This window comes from Pipistrellus hanaki (genome assembly GCF_964339955.1).
Source record: "Pipistrellus hanaki genome assembly, chromosome: 13".
In the NCBI taxonomy this organism is placed as follows: domain Eukaryota; kingdom Metazoa; phylum Chordata; class Mammalia; order Chiroptera; family Vespertilionidae; genus Pipistrellus; species Pipistrellus hanaki.
In genome coordinates this window covers 17,614,417-17,633,978 of record NC_140515.1, presented here as the reverse complement: position 1 = coordinate 17,633,978, position 19,562 = coordinate 17,614,417, and the positions used below count along the sequence as shown (strand labels likewise).

Genomic DNA, 19,562 nt, shown 5'->3' with positions numbered 1-19,562 from the left:
ATCAGTCATACTCAGTCCATTGACTTAAGTGGATCAGAAGCAGCCAAAGGCCACATGCCCCAAGTCCTAGTCTGAATAGCACACCTCAACCCCTTAAATAAAGATGTTATCTTATGTTGGAAAAAGGGCCTTGCAGATATAGTTATGTTAAAGATAAAGACCTAAAGGATATCATTCTGAATTATCTGAATGGGATTTTAATCCTGTGATTAATCCTCTGTTCTTATAAGACATGCACAGAGGAGAGATGCAGAGAGCAGTGGAGGAATGTGAGGACAGAGGCAGAGAGAGACACAGCTAAGGACTGCCACTGCTGCCAGCGAGGACAGCTTGGGAGCCTCTGGCGGGAGCACGGCCTCGCTGGGTTCGGGAAGCCTGGGCTCCAGGGCACTGAGAGAGCATTCCTGTTGTTTGAAGCCACCAGCGTGTGGTGACTGTTGGAGAAGTCACGGGGAACACTATGCTGGTGCCGGTGCCAGTTCTGGGAGTGGAACATAAGCCAAAGGGATTCTAAGGAGGCGTGTCATGACAGAGAACAATTCTGCTTTTGGCTCTTTGTCACAGAGCTGTTGGTGTAGTTTATTTTTCTCTATAAACTCTACCCCGCCCCCCACCCCCTTTTATAAATATATGAGAGAAGAAAGGGCCTACTTCTCCATCCTCCCTTAAAGAAACTGGTTATTACAGAGCAGGGGTGTGCTTCCTATGACAGCACTGAGAGCATTGCCATTCTCTTCCTGGCGTTCCACCACTCAGCTTGTCCGAGGTGTCTAATCGCCGCATTTTGTGTCTGTGGGTTCGGGAAGCTAATTTTGCCATCTTGAGCTCTTTCCTCTCCGCCTCTCTGCACGAGAATGGGACCAGGGAGAGGTTGTACATTTCCTGTTCTAGGTCTTGCCTACCAAAATGGAAACTGCAAATCTTATCTCTGCCTAACACACCCCTGGTTTCCAGGAAACACAGTAGTTCTAAGAGATGGACTTCCTGAGCTGTGACTTTCAGCAGACCCCAAATACCGATGTTTAAGTGAGCCACCAGGAGACGAATATCTTAACAGCCATTTTATTCCCATCCAGGCGCAGGGGCAATATAGAACGGGCTCTGTTCTCAGTGTGCAGACCAGGGGTGAGGAAGGGCCGCCGATGCCGTTGTGTTGAAGTTAGCCTGTCAGTCATCGTGATTGAAACATAACTGGGTGGCTTCCGCAGGGCAATAAAATGCTGAGCAAAAGGTTGCCGGATTGTGGGATGTAATAAAGTCTGCTTAGCTTCATTTCCAATGCCGCAGAGTCCTGAGAACGAGGCCCATTTCCGTATGCCTTGGGATTTGTGCGAGTTGCTTTTCATGCCTGGGAATGATGGAGCATAAAAGCAAACATCTAAGTTAGAACCGATTGCAATTATTGAGTCATGGCGATAAATAGGATGTAAGTTTGCTTACTGCTAATCTGTTAGATTGCCACTAACATTGCACAAGAAGCCATACAGTTGAGGGAAGATTCTGTGAAATCCTGCTGACACCTGCTCCCCTCGGTGCCCACCCCCCCCCCCACCACCATTGTCTATAGCTTGTGCCCACAACCCGCACAGTCATCTACGTGGTCCCTTAGAGAGCCTGTTCTATGGAGCCAAGGTTTACCTATAATTGAAGCCATTTCAGACCTTTATTAACGAGGTAAGAATGGGTTCTCAGACACAGGCATTATCTGAATTACCTGGTGTGCTTGTTAAAACCACACTTCTCTAGTCTCTCCCCCACATTCTGACTCAACAAGTCAGGAGAGAGGCCTAAGAATCTGGAGAGAGCTTCCTAGCAAGTCGGAGGGTCTCAGACCCTGGACGTGGGGAATTAGTGAGCTAGTGTGCCACAGGCTGAATCAGCTTTGCTTCACAGCCAGTCACCTTAAAGATCTGGGCCAGGCCTGGCCCCTGTGCTCAGTGGTTGAGTGTCAATCTACAAACCAATGGGTTGTTAGTTCGGTTTCCTTTTGGGGCATATGCCCAGGTTGTGTGCTCGATCCTAGTAAGGGCTATGTAGGAGGCAGCCGATCGATTATATTCCTTTTCCGGCAATGTTTCTATCTCTATATTCTTCTCCCTTCCCCTCTCTCTCTAAAAACCAATAAAAACACATTTAAAAAAGTAAAAAATAGGGGCCACGGCTAAAATAAATAATTCCTTTGCATAAAACGGAAAAGGCAGTGTGGTAGGAAAGGAGTTCATCTTATTTGGAATGAAAATCCCTAGAACATAGCTGACACCCTTCCCTCAGTCCAAAAGAGAACCTGTTGGGGGCCTTGGCTTCTGGCCTTAATGGAGCTGTCAGAAAAGCGGGTGAGGTCAGGAACAGGACTAGCTGGGCTCCTGGCTTAGAGGATGCTGGGAAGGGCAGAGGGTCATAGCAAAGAGAAAGTTCAACAGGAGGGGAAGGATGAGGAATTTATGGGCTAGATTTCATCAACTTTGGGGAAGCTTGACAGTCTGGGCACTAAGAGATGCTTGGGGTAGTTGGCACTGTCGGGTGGGCAGAGAGCTGAGTTGGTTAATAATAGGAGCACTCAGAGCAGCACTTTGCAAGTCCTTTATGAGGCTCACTGATGTTTCTGTTGTTGTCATTATTGTGATTTATGTCTCCGTTGCATTCCAGTCGGGAACCAGCAGGAAGAGATTCCGAGGAAAGTTGTTGAAAGCACAAATGGGCTTCTCCTTGGGCGTTTGCAAGGGGCTTCACTTCCTGTAGCTTTTTGTGACTTTGAGTGCAATACACCGGGGAGGCTGAGGTGCAAACGCCCAGCCACCTGCCAGTTCCAGTGTGAGTTCCAGGGCACCCTGACATGGGCCCGTACCCCTGAATGAGGCACACACCTCAGCCTCTGGAGCATGGTGTTTTCAGCGAGTCTAACACTAAACTTTTCCAGCACATTTGTAACAGCCAGAGAGCAAAGGGCAGGCAGGACCTCCCTTGCCAGTACATCTGGCCCCTTTTGGAATCGGAACGAGGAAGTCAAGTCACTTCTACTTTAGCCTCACATCTGAGTTCAGGATCTGATTCCCCTAGATTCACTGATGCCTCTACGTGAGGGTGAAAGTGGGGTGAATCCACCGTCAGTGTGCACCCCTGTAGTGGGGCCTGTCTCATTCCCATATGACACTGGGACCCTCCCCTTTTGTGCCCAGCACTGCCCACTGGCCTGGACACACCGGTCAACTCCCAGTCGTTCATCATGGCCCTTGTCCTTGAACAACTATTGACTTTGAGTCAGAGGCACCTGTGCGGGCCTGGAAATGGATGTGCCCTCTCTCTCCCTCCGCCTCGCCTGTCTGGGGCAGATTTATGTCCTCGGATAAGTTTCCTTCCGTGTTATTTTTGGTCTTGTGAAGGCTGTGGCCCCGTGTTATTCTCTCGTCCGCCCTTCCTTACACCAGCCCTGTGATTTCTGAGTCTCCGCGCGGCCCCATCCATTCAGCAGCCGGCTCTCTGTCAGCCCACTCACAGGCGCCTGCAGCCCATTCCTCATGCAGCTTTGACACCCAAACTGTTGACCTCGCTTCTTAAGGCTCCGTCTTCTGTGTTTCTCTCCTCCAACTAGTTTGTGAGGAAGGAGAGTTTGTTTTCCTGCCCAGAGGACAGCAGTGACCATGTCGGCTCCGCCGCTTGGCCTGAAGTCCAGCCTCCTCCGCACCAGCTGCGTGTCTCTGGCGTGGGAAACACACTGGGGGTGTGCGGGGACTGAGCGGGCTAACACGGGGAAGCACTCCGAGCCGAGCTTTGCGGGTCCTTTCTGAGCACTCACTAACGGGAGCCTCTGCTGTTGCCATTATTATGATTTATTCTCTATTGCATTCCAGTCGGGAGCCAGCAGGCATGAGACCCCTGAGTGTCAAAGCAAGTGCGTGTCAGCACTTAGCCACACAGGGGAGATTGGGCCTCATTAGCGGAGAGAGTGCCTCTGGGCCACGCACTTATCTTCCCTCCGTCTGATCGGATTTCACATGCTGTGCGCCCTCTTCCCGGCTCTCCTTTCCTTCGGTACCGCCTTCAGACAGCAGTGTTTTCAGCGCTATCTGGGCAGATCAATACAAGTGTTTATTGGCATGTAAGGCTCAGAAGAGGGTGCACAGAGGTAACGGATGGTGTCCTCAAGAGGTTTCCAGCCCATTTGGGAAACCCGTGGCACCTGCTGAGGCAATGCGGTAGCTAATCAGGAAAACGTGGGCTCTGGCGTTTTGAGAACAGAGCCCAGGCTGCCTGGAGTCTGACTGGCGATGCACATGGCGGGTGAACGTGTACTTTTCAAACATTTCTAAGTTCCTAACAGACACAGTGGCAGGTGAGCTGATGCTCGGCAAGGCCAGGCTGGAGAAGTAGCAGGTGGTGCAGTGAAGCTCCTTCTCAGGGTGTCCTTGGCAGAGCAGGGGGTGGAGGCAGAGGGCAGTTCCCAGCAGGCAAGAGATTTGGGGGAGAGCAGCCTTGCACTGGGAAGGGAAATACAGGTGTCTGATGAGGAGAGTGTGGAGGAGTTTAAGGATGGTCTGCAGTGTGGTGTACACTGTGAGCTTCTTATCCCTCTCTCCCTGAAACCTTCGGGAAAGTCTTTGAGGTCTATTTGCATTTTGTTGTCATGATGTAGGGAGGTCAGGGTGAAAATGGAGGTGCTGAAGGCCCCCCTGACTTCCCCCGGAAAGGTTCGGCTCGGTAAATCTTTGTCCATAGGAAAGGGGCGGAATCCCGTTTGCAACAGCCTGCTGCCCCCGCGTACCTTCAGGGTAACACGTCCTTAGGAAGTGTGTATTTGCAGGAGGCGCCTGGCTCTCACTCCATCCCTCCTACGGCCCACAGCAGGGAGCCTCTCCTGCTCCAAAGCTGAGAGGAGGTGCCTGTGCCTGTCTCCTGTAGGGGAGCACGGGTGGGGGCTGCCACAGTCTAACTTGATAGAGTATGAAAGGCAGATGTGGGACCACAAACACTCAACAGGCTTTTTTTCCCCTTAAGGGAGCGTTTTTCAACTTGGCAGCTCGTGGGAATCACTGGGGGAGCTCTAAACACGTCCAACTCCAGAGTCTGGTCTACTGGTCCGGAGTGTGGGCTGGGCCTCTAGAGGGAGCCACTGAGTGTGATGCGATGGTGAGCAGCTCCAAGCCAGTCTCCTTCCTGACCCAGTCCCAAAGCGTGCTCCCCCGAAACGCTCCCAAAGCCACAAAGCAGTGCTGACGCTGGAGGCAGGGTTCAGCGGCAAACAGCCACCCTCCAATGAGGCGGTCTGTCTGCACGCTCCGCAGAGCCACAGGAATAGGACAAGCGCTGTCCTTCACGGGCAGTGATTCTTGCCCCCGAGAAGCACAAAATGACCCGCTTTGCATCCAATCCCGGGGCTGGCAGAGAAATGGTTTTAGATCCAAGTAACCACATTCCCCAACGTGACATAAAACTCCTGGGTAACAAGTCCCTTCTGAAAGTAACTGAGTTGCTAGCAGGCTGGAGGCAGACAGCCGTGCAAAGTCATTCTGCTCACACGGAAAACAAGGTGAGCAATTTTCTAACGGCAGGCACCCCTGACCTCGGCTTTTCAGCTTTTTCTTAATAAACTGGAGTCAGAAATTGGACCACAAAAGCCGCTGGTGGCAATCTCTTGCAGAAAGTGGGTAAAGGCGGAGGTGGGCGAGAGATGGCAAGGATCAGAGAGCCACTCTGATTAGTATCTCCACAGCAACGTGACTGTCCTCCATCTAGAGACAGGAAGCGTCACGCCACGCACAGTGGCCAGAGCCCCAGGGCTGTGGGGCTGCACTCCAGGGAGCAGGCAACTTCCCAGCAAGGTTTCCGGCTCACAGTTACTCCTCTGTGACACGTCGCACATGCTGGTTAATAACAGCTTCTTGCGATGGGGAAGAGCTGAACTTCCTGCTGAACAGGGCCCGTTCCCCAGTGCTCCAGATCCATGTCCTGGAGACAAAGACCAGCTCTGGGCACTGTGTAGCTGGCCCCCAAGGAGGGGAGACACAAACCTCCATTCTGCAGTGACACTGGGGCTGTCCTGTGTAGAGTGGCCACAGACTCGGTACTATGTTCTCTTTGAAGGAATAAGTCAAACATGAAGAACAGCAAACATGCAAGAAAGACGATTGCCAAGCTTGCAGGTGTGGGTCACTTACCACAGCCCCCAGGGCTCACCCCCTTTCTCCCAAGTTGGCCTGGCAAAGGAAACTACATAGGCCTGAGTCTGGGAGGTGGGAATGAGGAGGCAGAACAGAGTATTTGTCTATAATCCCTTAGCAAGTGCACCTTTTATTCAACTACAGAGTTAGACTCACTCCGGACACAGCTCCTCCTGGGCATGTGCTTGGCCTGGAAGCCAGGAAGGCTCCATCTTCTCCGTTTGTTTGGTGTGCACCCCCGGGTCTGCCCAGGAGACTCCCCAAAAGGCTTTCTTGTTCTGAGGCAGCTTATGAAGGGCAGGCTTTCTTTGTCTCTAAATCTTCAGCTGATATTACTCTTCCCCGAGACTCAGTCGAAATGAAAAAGGATTATTCTATATTTACTTGCATCTTGCAGGAGAGAAACTAATTTTGAGCAAGTTCCTACCATGTGAAACACTTTTCCTTCCCTCAAACCCTCCACGGGGGCAACGGAAGGCAGGCGTGCTTGTCATTGACCTTGACCGACAGCTGCTGCTTCTCGTGCTCCTAGGGGTGACCTTCCTCCAGTGTGTCCCTGTGCTCTAGTGTGCGCTCTGGGTGACGGGATTGCAGTCAGGCAGGGAGCAGGGAGCAGGCTACCTTTGATAATTAATGGCTCTGTGAGTTTGCTGAATGCGTTATTTAATTGATGGCACTTGTGTCCGGAGTGAGTCTAACTCTGTAGTTGAATAAAAGGTGCACTTGCTAAGGGATTATAGACAAATACTCAAGGATTGTCACATTGAGAATTTGTCAGGGTTTAGCACATTTAATAGCCAAACAGGGCAATTATAATTTTTCTTCTCCACCATTTAAAAGGTACTGCAATTTATATATTTGATATAGCTCTGTTCTTTTTGCTTTGTATGTTGGCTTATATCACGATAAAAAAAAAAAAATCTGTAGGCTAATGAGTAAAAGTCCATTACCCAGAGCATGGTCTTTTATAAAAAACAAAACAAAAAAAACACACACACAAAGATGAAATATTTAATACTACATTTTGATGGTCAAATAAGTCATGGTTTACTTCAGCTACTCACAAACAGGCTAATCTGAATTATGTTCAAGTTCTACCTGAGACCAATTGATCAAGGGTTGAAAACTGGCAAGAAAACACAGTTGAAGGCTATTGGGAATAGAGTATAATTCACACCAGCCTGCTTGTCCTGAGAGTCTGGTGCTTAGAATAAAATGCAGATTGTGAAAAGGCAAAGATGAGCATGTAACATTCAGAGGCACCAGCAGTCCATACAGGGAAGTCTCTATGGCTCTGTGTCTACATGTGTTCAGGTAGAGATGCGAATACAGCAAGTCCAGGTTTATGCCTGCATTGTCACTGTGTGAGCCTGGCTAAGTTATATCCGCTCTCTGGACCACTGTGTTCTTTGTAAAACAATAAGTTGAATTATTCGCACTTTAAACGCCCTTCCAGCCCAAAGGTGCTCAGCAGGGACATGGAAGCGGATAGGAGAGAGAGCCAATTGCTCACTTTCCCAGGAAAGCACCCCCCTGAGGATACACAGAGTCCTTATGTATGTGCCATAAGAGGGCTAAGGGATCACCTATTCTCCAAAGCTCAGCCAGATGGTCCAGGAGACAAGGACTCAAGCCAGGGTCCTCCCTCCCACGGGAGACCTCCTCCCACTCACAGCAGACAGCAGAAATAGAGGCCTGGCTCAGAAGGCTCAACTGGGGTGAAGAGAGGCCTGAGGCTGCGCTCAGCAGATTCTTTTTCCTCGGTGGGAAGGCAAAGCCATCAGTCCCGAGCATCTAAGAGGAGTAGACAGTCTTAACTATGGAAAGCTTATTGTCTTCACTTCCGCCCCGGTTCACAGCTAGGAAAGTTCACAGTAAGCAAGTACAGGATGGAAACCAGATCTGCTTCATCCCAGAGTCTGGCCTCTTTTCACAACTGCACTCTCCAGTATGGTAGAAACTTGCCACTTAGGGCTAACCAGTACTAACAAATGGGACTAGTCTGAATTCAGATGTGTGCCAGAGGTAAAATATCTAGGTTTCAAAGGCTTACTCTAGTAAAGGATGTAAAATATCTCAATAAATGTTTACATTTATGTAGTATTTTTATGTTATGTTTATATTATAAATATATTGAAATAATATTTGGATATGTTGTCTTAAAACATATTAATATTAATATGTGGTTAATGTGGCTACTGGAAAATCTTAATGATAGGTATGGCCGACACTTTGTTCCTATTGGACAGTGAGTGGTGCTCTGAAGAAATCCTGGGGCCCAGGCTCTGGGCTGAGCCCCGGGTGAAGTAGGCCTGGGTTTTGGAGATGGGGTGTGCTCTATGAGTGTCCTTAGGAGCATGGGCTCTGGGTTCAAGGTCAGCCTGTGACTATTTGCTGTGTTACTTTAAGTTACTTTGCCTATCTGTGCCTTGGTTCCACATCTACAAAATGGGAAAATAATAGTATCTTCTTACAGAATTGTTATGGGGACTAAATATGATGCAAGTAATGCACTTAACACAGTACCTAGCTCAGAGAAAGGTCTGGACTCTAAAGAAATGTCAGTTATTGTCACTCATTCACTCAGCAAGGGTTTTGGAGCTTCCATAACATGCTAGGAGCTGTTCTGAGTGCTAGAGACAATGGCCTTGTCCCTGGACACTTACCTGGTAGTGGACGATATAGACAAACAAATAAATCTGTAATGTGGTAGCAGATGATAGTGAATACTATAAAGAAAAATAAGGCAAGTTTACAGTGTTGAAAGAAACAGGGGCACTAATTTAGATTGCCTTTCTGAGCAGGTGACATTTGAGTCAAATGCTGAATGAAAGGTGGAAAGGAGAAAATTCCAGACAGGGGACAAGAGGTGTAGGGGCCTGAGGTGGTGGTGGTTTGATGTGATCTGCTATCAGCAAGAAAGCGGAAAGGCTGGAAGTGAGAGTGTGGGTTGGAGGCAGGAAATCATGAGAGATGAGTCTTGATTTGATCTTAGTCCTTTACTGTGGCCTACAAGCAATTGGGCCCTAGCTAGCTTTCCAAAGTCTGACCTGATCCCATTTAAAAGGATAATAACCTTAATACATTTCCTATTTTAATATGTTCAATCTTTTGTTTTGACCTGTGGTGAGTGTGAGGGTAATGATATGCTGAGTGAGGTACCTACTCAATAGTTGGTAATATTCTACATAAAGAAGTTATTTTAACTTCAGTATCATGAAAGTTTCCCCAGAACAAAGGAGTTGTAGGTTTTATGAAAATACTTTTCTTTTAAATTTGCATTATTGAATCCCATTCATTTAAAGAATTTGAGGAATTAAAATTATCCACACACAAGATCTTCCACCTTAAAAGAAAAGAGAAAAAAAATGGCCTCAATAGATGATAGATCTTTGAGAGGAGAGTAAGAAAGCAAAACTTTGATAGGGTGCCTGAGATAAATGCTGAGTTTCTGCAGTAGGCACAGTCCTTGTTTTACACTGATGACTTTGAAGTCTGCAGGAGCCACCGCAGAGATTGGGAAGGAAGGGGGCAGAGTTCTAAGAGCAGCCCAGAGCCCACGAGGCCAAGACAGGCCTGCCTGGGAGAAAGCTTCCCCTCCCAGTAGGTAGGACTCGGGCTTATCATTTCTTCAAGCAATATCACGAGCTTTCAGTTCTTCAAAGCAAGACCACATCATCAGTTTATAGCTTAGAATGCCAACCGTTCTAACTTTTTGTGGAATGAGATGTGGAGCGTTAGCAGAGGAAGCCTGCACTGAACACCTAATTACATTCAAAGCCATATTTGTCCGCCTAAAGGGAATGAAAATGATGTGGCGGTTTTTATAGACCTTCTTGACCTAAAGATACCTGCTGGCGGCAAGGAAATCCTCCATTGGGTTCTTTTAATGCTTTAATTATTACGTGATCGTTCATCTTACACACTGACTCGAACACTTTGAAAAATCTCTTCAACATGCATTAAAATTGATTGCTAATCCTAGACCTGGGGGTGGCTCTTAGAGGCATGTAATTGTGCGTGGGCATGGGAGTTAGACCAAATGGACACAAAGTCAACTGCTTTATGGTGGGATAAGGCAGAAAAGTCAATTTGGTCACAGGTACAGTTGGCCCTGTACTGCCGACTTGCACAGAACTCATCCTCGCGCGCTTGTTCTTGAACCAGTTTTACTGTTTGAGGTGAGTCTGCTGCTCCTCTAGGGCTGGTGTGAACGCCACCCTCTGTTTCTCACACAGTGTTTGGGTCAAAGTGGAATTTCAACGAATAGCTGGTGATGACTTCTAGAACCTCCGGGTTAAAAATGGCCTCCAGTAGGCAAGCAGTCTGTATCCATGTTGTGGCCAAGACCCTTGATGGCAAGTAAGGAAATCCCATTCAAATGATCCTCGGGAGGAAGGTGACTGCTGACCATTTAACTGTGAAGGATGTGTCAGACATAGGCCTTCATCCCCTCTCTACCTTTGTCTCCCTTCACTCTGTGGTCTTCTTCTGCAAATGATGAGCAAAATGACTGCCGGGAGCCTCAAGTCTCCATTACCCCTTCAAGAGCTTTTCTCTCTCCATCCGTACACCAAGGGAAGGAAAGAACTCTAACTGGTTGAACGGGGGTCACATGCCCAGAACCCTGGCTATTGGATGAGATTGGCAGCTCCAAATAAAAAATGTCTGCTATAGCCCCTCCTGTTTTCTGCTCAAATCTCAACAATCTTCTCAATGTTTTGAAAACCAAGAGCTAATTTCAGGCTTTTGGTGAAAACCTCTATCTCCAGAGGAAACCCTAGGTCTTGAATGGATCCCCTGGGATCCTCACTGGTCTCAAGAATGCAACACCCAATGCATGAAGGTCCAAAGGTTGATTGGCCATGACTCACCCCTGTCCATCCAATGCAGAATTAGCTGTCAGGCAAATATTCAGTCCCTGATGCTTCATAGGGATACATGGCAGAGGGCTGTCCCTTCAGCAGGTGGTAGTAATGAGTGGCTAAAGTGGTCTTTCCAAAGCCCTCAACGTAAGAATCACTAAATAGTTGGCTCCTTTCCTGAAGTTCGTGAAGAAGCAAGAGTAAGCTATACACCATCTTTATTGGACAATTATTGTCTTGAATTCACTAGAGTTTAAGCAGGGAGGACATTTCTGAACAGAGATCCACCAATTTAGTGAAAAGGTAAATGTGGGCTCCAGACTCAGACTGCCTGAGTCAGACTTGAACCCTGACTTTCTATGTATATAACCTTGGGCAAGTCCCATAGTGACCTAGACCTCAGTTTCAATTTCTGAAAATTGGGATGCTATTAGAGGATTGTTGTGGGGTTTAATTGGACTAAAAATTGTAAAGTGCTTGGTATTGTTTGCCCGTGATAAGCCCTTCATAAGTGGTATCATTAAGAGTCATTAATAATAAAGCATCCTCTCTGTGGTGATCTCTGTTCCTCGGTTCCTGAAATAATTATCTGGCTGGCAGTGTGGCTTGTGAAAGGCCAAGAGGAGGAGAACTGCCTCTCTGATGTAGTAGCAGAGTGTTTGTAAAGATTATATGCAATGGTTATTTTCTTGTGTTTAAGCTTATTATGGAATAATTGAATATTCAGCCAGCAGTTAGGCTGTACATTTGAGTCAATCCTATCCTTCCCTTTCTTTTGTCCTTAATTACAAAATGTTCATGTATCAGATTTATTTTTAGTTCTTTCTATGATAAAATATATACAGACAGAGAAGTAGTGAAGGTATATATGGCTTCCAGAATTAATATAAGACAAACACATATTTTGTCACCACCCCTGGCAAGGACTAGAACATTGCCAGCCCCCTTCTACCCCACAGTCCCTTCCCAATCACAACCCTCCTCCTGCCTCCCCCACAAAGGTAAATCGTTGGCTTGATTTTATGGTGATTGTTTTCTTGCTTTCCCATATTCTTGAAATGGATGTGTCTCTAAACACTGTAATTTAGTTTTGCCTATTTTGAATTTGCATGAACACAATCAGTCTATGTATTCTTTTGTGTGTTTCTGTTGTTCCACATTCTTGCAAACACTTGATATTGTCAGTCTTTTAAAATGTTGACTGTTGTGGTGTATGGGCAGTTGTATTTTATTGTGTTTTAAGCTTACATTTCCCTGATGACTAAAGATTATTGGCTATTTAGATACCTAGTGGGGTTTTTTTTGTGTGTGTGTTTTTTTGTTTGTTTTTTTAGTGTGTTTAAATCCTTTCATATTTTCTACTGGGCTGTTAACTTTTTCTCAATGATTTGCAAGGTGTGTGTGTTTTTTTTGCCCTTTCCTTTAAAAAATTATCTTTTAGATTTTGGCTTGTTGGATATATATGTGGCAAAGACCTCCTCTCGCTCTTTTTTCTCTATTAATGGTGTCTTTTGATAAACAAAATTTCTTAATTTGAATTTAGTCCATTTTATTCATCTTTTTTATGGTAATGTTCTTGGTGTCGTATTTAAAAAGTTTTGTTGATATATCATGACAATATTCTCCTATATTATCTTCTAAAAGTTTTATTGTTTTATACTTCACATTTTGAATCATAGTCCACCTCGAATTGACTTTTGCATGTGATGTGAAGTAGGGGAATAGTTTCATTAGGTTTCTATATGGATATCCTATTTTTCCAGAATAATTTATTGAAAATATTTTCCTTTCCACGAACTCCATGGTATTAAATATTTTAGCAAAAATTAAGTGTTCCAGTATGCCTGGATCTGTTTCTAGACTTTCTATTTAATCCTACCTGTCTATTTATCCTTGTACCAATACCATGCCTTTTTAACTTTTGTAGCCTTGTAATAAGTCAATATGCTGTACAGTAAGCCATCCTATGCTTCTATATTGTTATTTTAATAGTCTCTGGCTACATTTCCATAAGCACTTTAAAATCAACTTGTGAATTTTCACAAAAAAATAGAACATTTAAAAAAACCTATAGGGATTTTTATTTGAATTGCATTAAATTTATAAATCAATTTGAAAAGAATTTAGCCTTTATAAAATTGTCATTCATCTCTCCATTTATGTAATTGTTCTCTAATGCCTTTTAATAACATTTTTTAGTTTTCTTGCCTAGAAGCTTATATTTCTTTATTTTTTGGAATTTGATTTCTGATGTTAATATTAGATAACTTTATTATTATTTTTTTTCATTTTCTGTTTGCCATGGACTGAATGTTTGTATCCCTCCAAAGTTCATGTGCTGAAGGCCAGGAAATCTATTTTGGGTGGGAAATAGATTTGGATGAGGTCATGAGGGTAGAGCTGCCCTGAGGGTCCTATTATCCTTACAAAAAGAGTGAGGGGAAATTTCAGTGAGAAGGTGACTATCTACAAGCCAGGAATAGGGATCATGATTATCAGACCATGCTGGCAATGTGATCTTGAACTTGCAGACTCCAGAACATGTATGTTGTTTAAGCCCCACGGTCTACGGTATTTTGTTGGAAGCCTGAGCTAAGACAGTGGCTGATTTGGAGAAATTCAAAACTTGCATGTGCTGATCTTATTCTATTCTTAGCAAGAGGCCTTGCTAAGTTTACTGGTTAACTCCACTTGGTTCTCAGTAGATTCTATTGAGTTCTCCACAGACATCATATTATTTATAAATTATGACCATTTTATTTTTTCATTTTAAATACTCTTATTTAATGTCCTTAACTTGCTGTACTAGCAAAGCCTTGAGTATATTATGATATAGAAATGCTGAAAGTGAATATTATTTCATTTATAATCTCAGATAAATATTTTTCAAAATTTTACCTTTAAGTATAAATTCCCTTCTAGTTCTAGTTTTCCTAGAACTGTTATATTTATTAAGTTGGCTATTGAACTTGATCAATTTTTTTTTTCTGCATCTACTTAGATGATTCTCATTTTTCTCCCTCTATTAGTCTGGTCAAATACATTACTTGATAATAATATGAAATCAATTGCATTGGTCATAGTGTATTATCCCTTTCATGAATTGTACACACACAATATATTTAATCTACTTATTTATCCATCTATTATGTGATATATTTTAAGATTTTAACACCTATGTTCCCATGTTCTGTTTATTGAAGGGCAATTCATATACCAAATGAGAAGTGGAAAAGATTTTGTTTTTATTTTCCTCTTCTCTGGCAGAATTTGTTCTATAAGTCATAAGATTCTCATCAATAATCTTATTCTTATTCTTAGCAAGATTCTTATTTCTTAATTGTGTGGTAGAATTCTCTGTAAAGCTATCTAGGTCTTTGTGGGAAGAGTGTTAATTCAGATTTGATTTCTTTAATAGATATAAAATTATTTATATTTTCTATTTTGTGTTAGTTTGGGTAGAACTATATTTTATAGAAACATCACTTTAATGCCAATTTTCAAATTTATTGGTCTAAAATTATTTATTAAATGCTTCTTTTTAATGACTACAATATCAAGAAAGGTATTTAGCACATTAACTTTTAGCTTTTATTTTCTTCTAATAAATGCATATGTCATAACTTAAAGTAAATTATTCTCTAATCTACCTTTAGTTGCATCCTCAAGTTTTATTTATCTTCAATCAGTTCAAAATTATTTCTAATTTCTTTTGGTTAAATCTGATGGTGTTGAATTCACTCAGATTTTGTCGGAATATATGTTTATTTCACCTTTTTACTCTAAGAAGATGTTAATTGGGTATGGAAAACTAGATTGGCATTTACGTTTTTTCAGTTCTTTAAAAATGCCATTTCATGGTCTTCTGATTTTCTTTTTTTGTTGTTGCTTTGGTCTAAATATTACTCCTTTGAAAAAAGAGTTTTTGATTTTTTTCTCTACCATTAAATCTAAGAAGTTATTCTTTGCCTTTTATTTTCTGCAGTTCTATTATGTGTGCTTAGTTCTAGATTCTACAATCCCTGTTCTGGGTTTCATGTGTTCTTAAATTTTTGGATTTGTGCTATTGCCAGTTTTGAAAAATTCTCAGGTTGTCCTTTAAAATATAGCTTCCGTAAGAACTCATTTTTGAAAATTTAAATATCTGTTAGATTTTCTGTTTAAATGGATCTCTCTTACACATTTTTCCACTTTTATTTCTTCATGGCTCATCTTTAAGTTCACCAATTTAAAAAAAAAATTTTTTTTGCTCTAAAAAGTGTGCTACTAAACTCATTCATTAGGTTATTATATTTTTCACTTCTAGAATTTCTATTTATATTTTTATATCATTTCTGTCTTTTTAAAAATAGATTCTAGCTCTCTGATGAAATTTTTAAAATCTTGTCTTTTCTATCCAGAAACAAAATAAACATAGTTGTTATAATGGCTATGTCTTATAATTTCAATGTTAGGCACCCTGTGAATCTACTTTTATTTATATATGACTGTCTCCTCATATGCTATGATGTATGTGCATACACACATTCCTGTAACAGTATTCTATTTAAAAAAAATTGTAGAAATAAGTTAACAACGTGTATTTTCTTTCAAATATGATATTTTTTCTTTGCTTCTGCCAGAAACTTAATGGGACAAGTAATTTGGGGTCACTGTAATTCAGTTCCAGGGATTAAGACTTTCTCAGTTGCTAAAATGATTTGGGATTGGGCTGCAGTTGGTACTAGGTCTGGTTTAGATCTGGCTCATTCTTCTCCCAAGGGTGTCACCACTTCTTCAGCCCTTTGTATTCCCACCCACGAATGACCACTGGCAACCCAGCTTTGATTGCTTTTGTTCTCTCTGCCTCTACTAGGCTCACAAATCACCTCAGGGGAAACGCAACCCCACATGTTGGGCTCCTTTCTCTCTGGGATTCTGTCTTCTTTTCCATCTTGACTCTGAATTCTTTTGTTACCTTTGACAGACATTTTCTTATATTCTGAACAGTTATTTTAGTTTGACAGACATTTTCTTATATTCTGAACAGTTATTTTAGTTGAACAGAGTCAAAGTATTTGGTCTGTTAATAATAAAAGCAGAAGTCCTTTTCTTTTTTGGTGGTCTGGAAACTTCCTGCCCTATAGGATTTTATTCTTTAATTACTGTTTAAACTAATTTCTTATAACCTGAACAATTACACAATTTATGCTCTCGAAAATACAATATAAATTATAGAGAAATAATAAATCTACATCTCGGTATAGCTAATGGATAGTCACAGTCTCCACTGCTCACCATTCATGATACATTGGAAGTAGTAGAATATGCCAGACATCTCGGTATAGCTAATGGATAGTCACAGTCTCCACTGCTCACCACTCATGATACATTGGAAGTAGTAGAATATGCCAGAATGTCTTTTGGATCCTCAGAGAAGTAGCCAATCCAAAAGAAGAATTCAGAGCTCCTTTTGCTAGTGCATTTCCTATCCACTTTTGTGCTATTCTGATGATAATCATAGGATATAATTAAAAGGCTTTTCATTGTAGTAATTCATACATAGGGAAAGTGAGGTATGAAACAGTGATATGTTAAAAAGTAAGTGTAGTGGCAAAGTTGATGAGGCACCACCTAGAATTATTTAAAAACATTTCCATTGATGGTAAATAACAAAATAGAGAATCCAGATATCATTATTAGATGATTCCAGAATGTCTTTTTATACTTTAATTTGGTAGGGGATATGCCTGGTGCTTAGAACAAGTGATTGGAAACACATGTCTTTTTTTGAGAGAGGACTTAATTTGTATAGAACTGTAATGTTCACCTGACCAGCCTTTCTTTTTACAAGTACATTCTCGAGAGTTCTGATAAAGTTCAACATAATCATTTGCTTTAGAGGAGGCATTACCCGCTACTTGACTTCTCTTAATTTCAGATTATTGAATGAGGCTGGCTATAGTGGTGGAAACAAGATTTACCTTATAATCGTGTTTCAAAGTGGTGATAGTGAACAAAAATAGTTACGTCTATTGTTTGGGATTTGGGGAGGGTACAGAGAGGGTGGCAGGCACTCATTCCCCAAAGCAGTAGGGTACAAAAAAGGAAGCCCTCACGATGGCTTCCCCAGCCCTCTCTCTGAATCTGTATCGCTCCTGCCTCACCCATGAAGGAGAAAAGAAGAGAAAGAGGAAGAAGAAAGGGCCCATTACATGGAATTGGGCTGGCTTTTTTTCGAACACATTGGAACAAGTGGTCTCAATAGGATAGTATTTTAATTCTCTAAATAATTTCTCCTTAGTGTCTACCTTTTCCAGTATTTGGACTTTAGTTTGAAAAATAAGACACAGTCTTCACTGCTCACCATTCAGGATAAATTAAAGAACACAGTGCCGTGTCTTTTAGATCACCAGAGAAGTATTAAAACCAGAAGGAACACAGTTTAGAGCTGCTTTTGCTAATGTATCCCAAACTGATTGACCAAGTGCCTACATGATAACTCACTTGAGGCCCCTGGAATGTCAAAACAATGCAGCACTTATATAGTAAGAGGCGGCTGAAGGACATTTTAGAAACAGGATGGAATGAATTGCATAAATACTAGCTATTGTTAAAGGGCAAGTTACAGATTGTTAAGGTGAATTTTCATAGCCTTTCTTCAGATTAACTTCCCGAATGACTTACATAAATACTCTCTATTATTAAAGGGCAGGTTACAGATTATTATGGTGAATTTTCATAGTCTTTCTTCATATTAACTTCCTATGACCTCTCAGGAGGACTTTTCTCCACCACCTCCTTTCTGGCAGAGACAGAGACAAAGACAGAAAGAGAAAAATAATAGGGAAGGACAATACCGAGGGGAGAGAAGCAAGTAGAAAAAGAAAAATAGAGTGTTGGGAGTGGGTAGATATTTTTTGAAGGGTTTTATCATATGAGAGTATGCAGACTGATGTGTGATAAAGTCTCCATTTCTAGAGATGAGATGAGGGTGAAGAAGAAGGTGATGATGGTGATGAAGGTGATGACAGGCTTTATTTCATTATTATTTTGCATGATGCCAGTAAAGCTTGAAACTCTTAAAAAATTTTTTGGCACTTGGGTTGCACTTGTCGGAAAAGGATTCTGTGCTGATGGATCATGGAGTTCCAAGATCCATAAGGGTTAAAAGTAACCACGGGAAACTGGTCATTTCTACTAGGAGTTTAACTAGATCATCTGGACAAAATAGTTCCGCTTATTCTTTAGCTATCAGTGGCCTCTGGTAATCTTTTGTTGTAGTTACTCCTCACCCAGGGACATTTTACCATTGTTTTTAGATAAAGTGGAAGGGATGGAGGGAGAGAGAGAAAAAAAAATATTGATGTGAGAGAGACACATTGATTGGTTGCCTCATGCATGCACCCCTGACAGAGTTGGGGAATGAACTGGCAACCCAGGTATGTGCCCTTGACCTAGAATCAAATCCATGACCCTTTGGTTAGAGGGCTGACACTCTAACCATTGAGGCAGACCAGCCATGGCAGCCTGTGGTTAACTTTTGCCTGAACTATTGGGTATATTTTAGAGAAAAATGGATCTCTGGAAAATATATTTAAAAGAACCAAAATAAACAAATTCATTTTGGAACTACCCATAGATTTTTTTATTAAAGGCAAATTTTTAACATATAACTATATGGCTATTCTTTTTAGCTATGATTAAATAAGTCATTTAGATTTTATTATTCTAAAGTCTCTATGATTCCCAGTTTAGGCCACAGGGACTTGATTTATCTAATACAAATAATTGAGTCTGTAATTCCTTGCTACTGAAATTTGGTTCTATAAACATAGTCTACAGTAAGAGGAGAGAGAGCACAATCCTATAGAGACATGAGATGAGCAGGAGAGGAAGTAAAAAGCAACCCAAAATCTCTTTTCTTATTGTGTTTAAGATGATGGCTCCTTTTTTCCTAAAGAGCTTTTGAAGATACTAAAGTATCATTGGCCTTAAACAAAGAGTCTTCTCTTATATTGCATGCTAAAGAAAACGATTTTTAAAAACCCAAGGATATGCCCATTGATTTTTAGAGAGGGGAAGGGTAAAAGACAGAAGGAAAGAGAGGGGCAGAAAGAAATAATGAGGTGTGAGAGAAACATGGATGCTTCTTTTGCATGGGCCCAACTGGGATAGAACCTAGGTATGCGCCCTGATGGGGAATTGAACCCATAACCTTTCGGTGTGCAGGATGACACTCCAACAGAGCCATCCAGTTTTATCCTATCAATGTAGGGTGGCTCAAAGAGTGTTGGCAACACTTTCATTGGAATTGATGGTTGGTTTAGGATTGAACTGGCCAAGGAACCGAAGGTATTCCTTTGCCTCCCCATAGAACAGGAAGAGTTATGATCCCTAGGCCTTTCTCACTACAGGCTGCCATGCTCACAGTAGACCTTCTTTGAGAAGGCTGAGGACTTTTCCAGGTGGTAGAATATATTTTAAAAGGTATAATTCAGTGATCAGACACATACTCACTAAGCAAACCTGTTCTTCTTCCTTGTCTACCTCAACTGTCCAT

General features: G+C 42.4%; 1 protein-coding gene across 1 annotated transcript in view; it reads right to left on the bottom strand.

The window, feature by feature from the left end:
* Positions 1-1,220: 1,220 nt before the first annotated feature.
* FHIT (fragile histidine triad diadenosine triphosphatase) overlaps positions 1,221-19,562 on the bottom strand; it is a 737,284-nt gene continuing 718,942 nt past the window's right edge. The window contains 1 exon segment of the mRNA XM_084903158.1: positions 1,221-1,338. The gene's annotated coding sequence lies outside the window, so the exon portion shown is untranslated.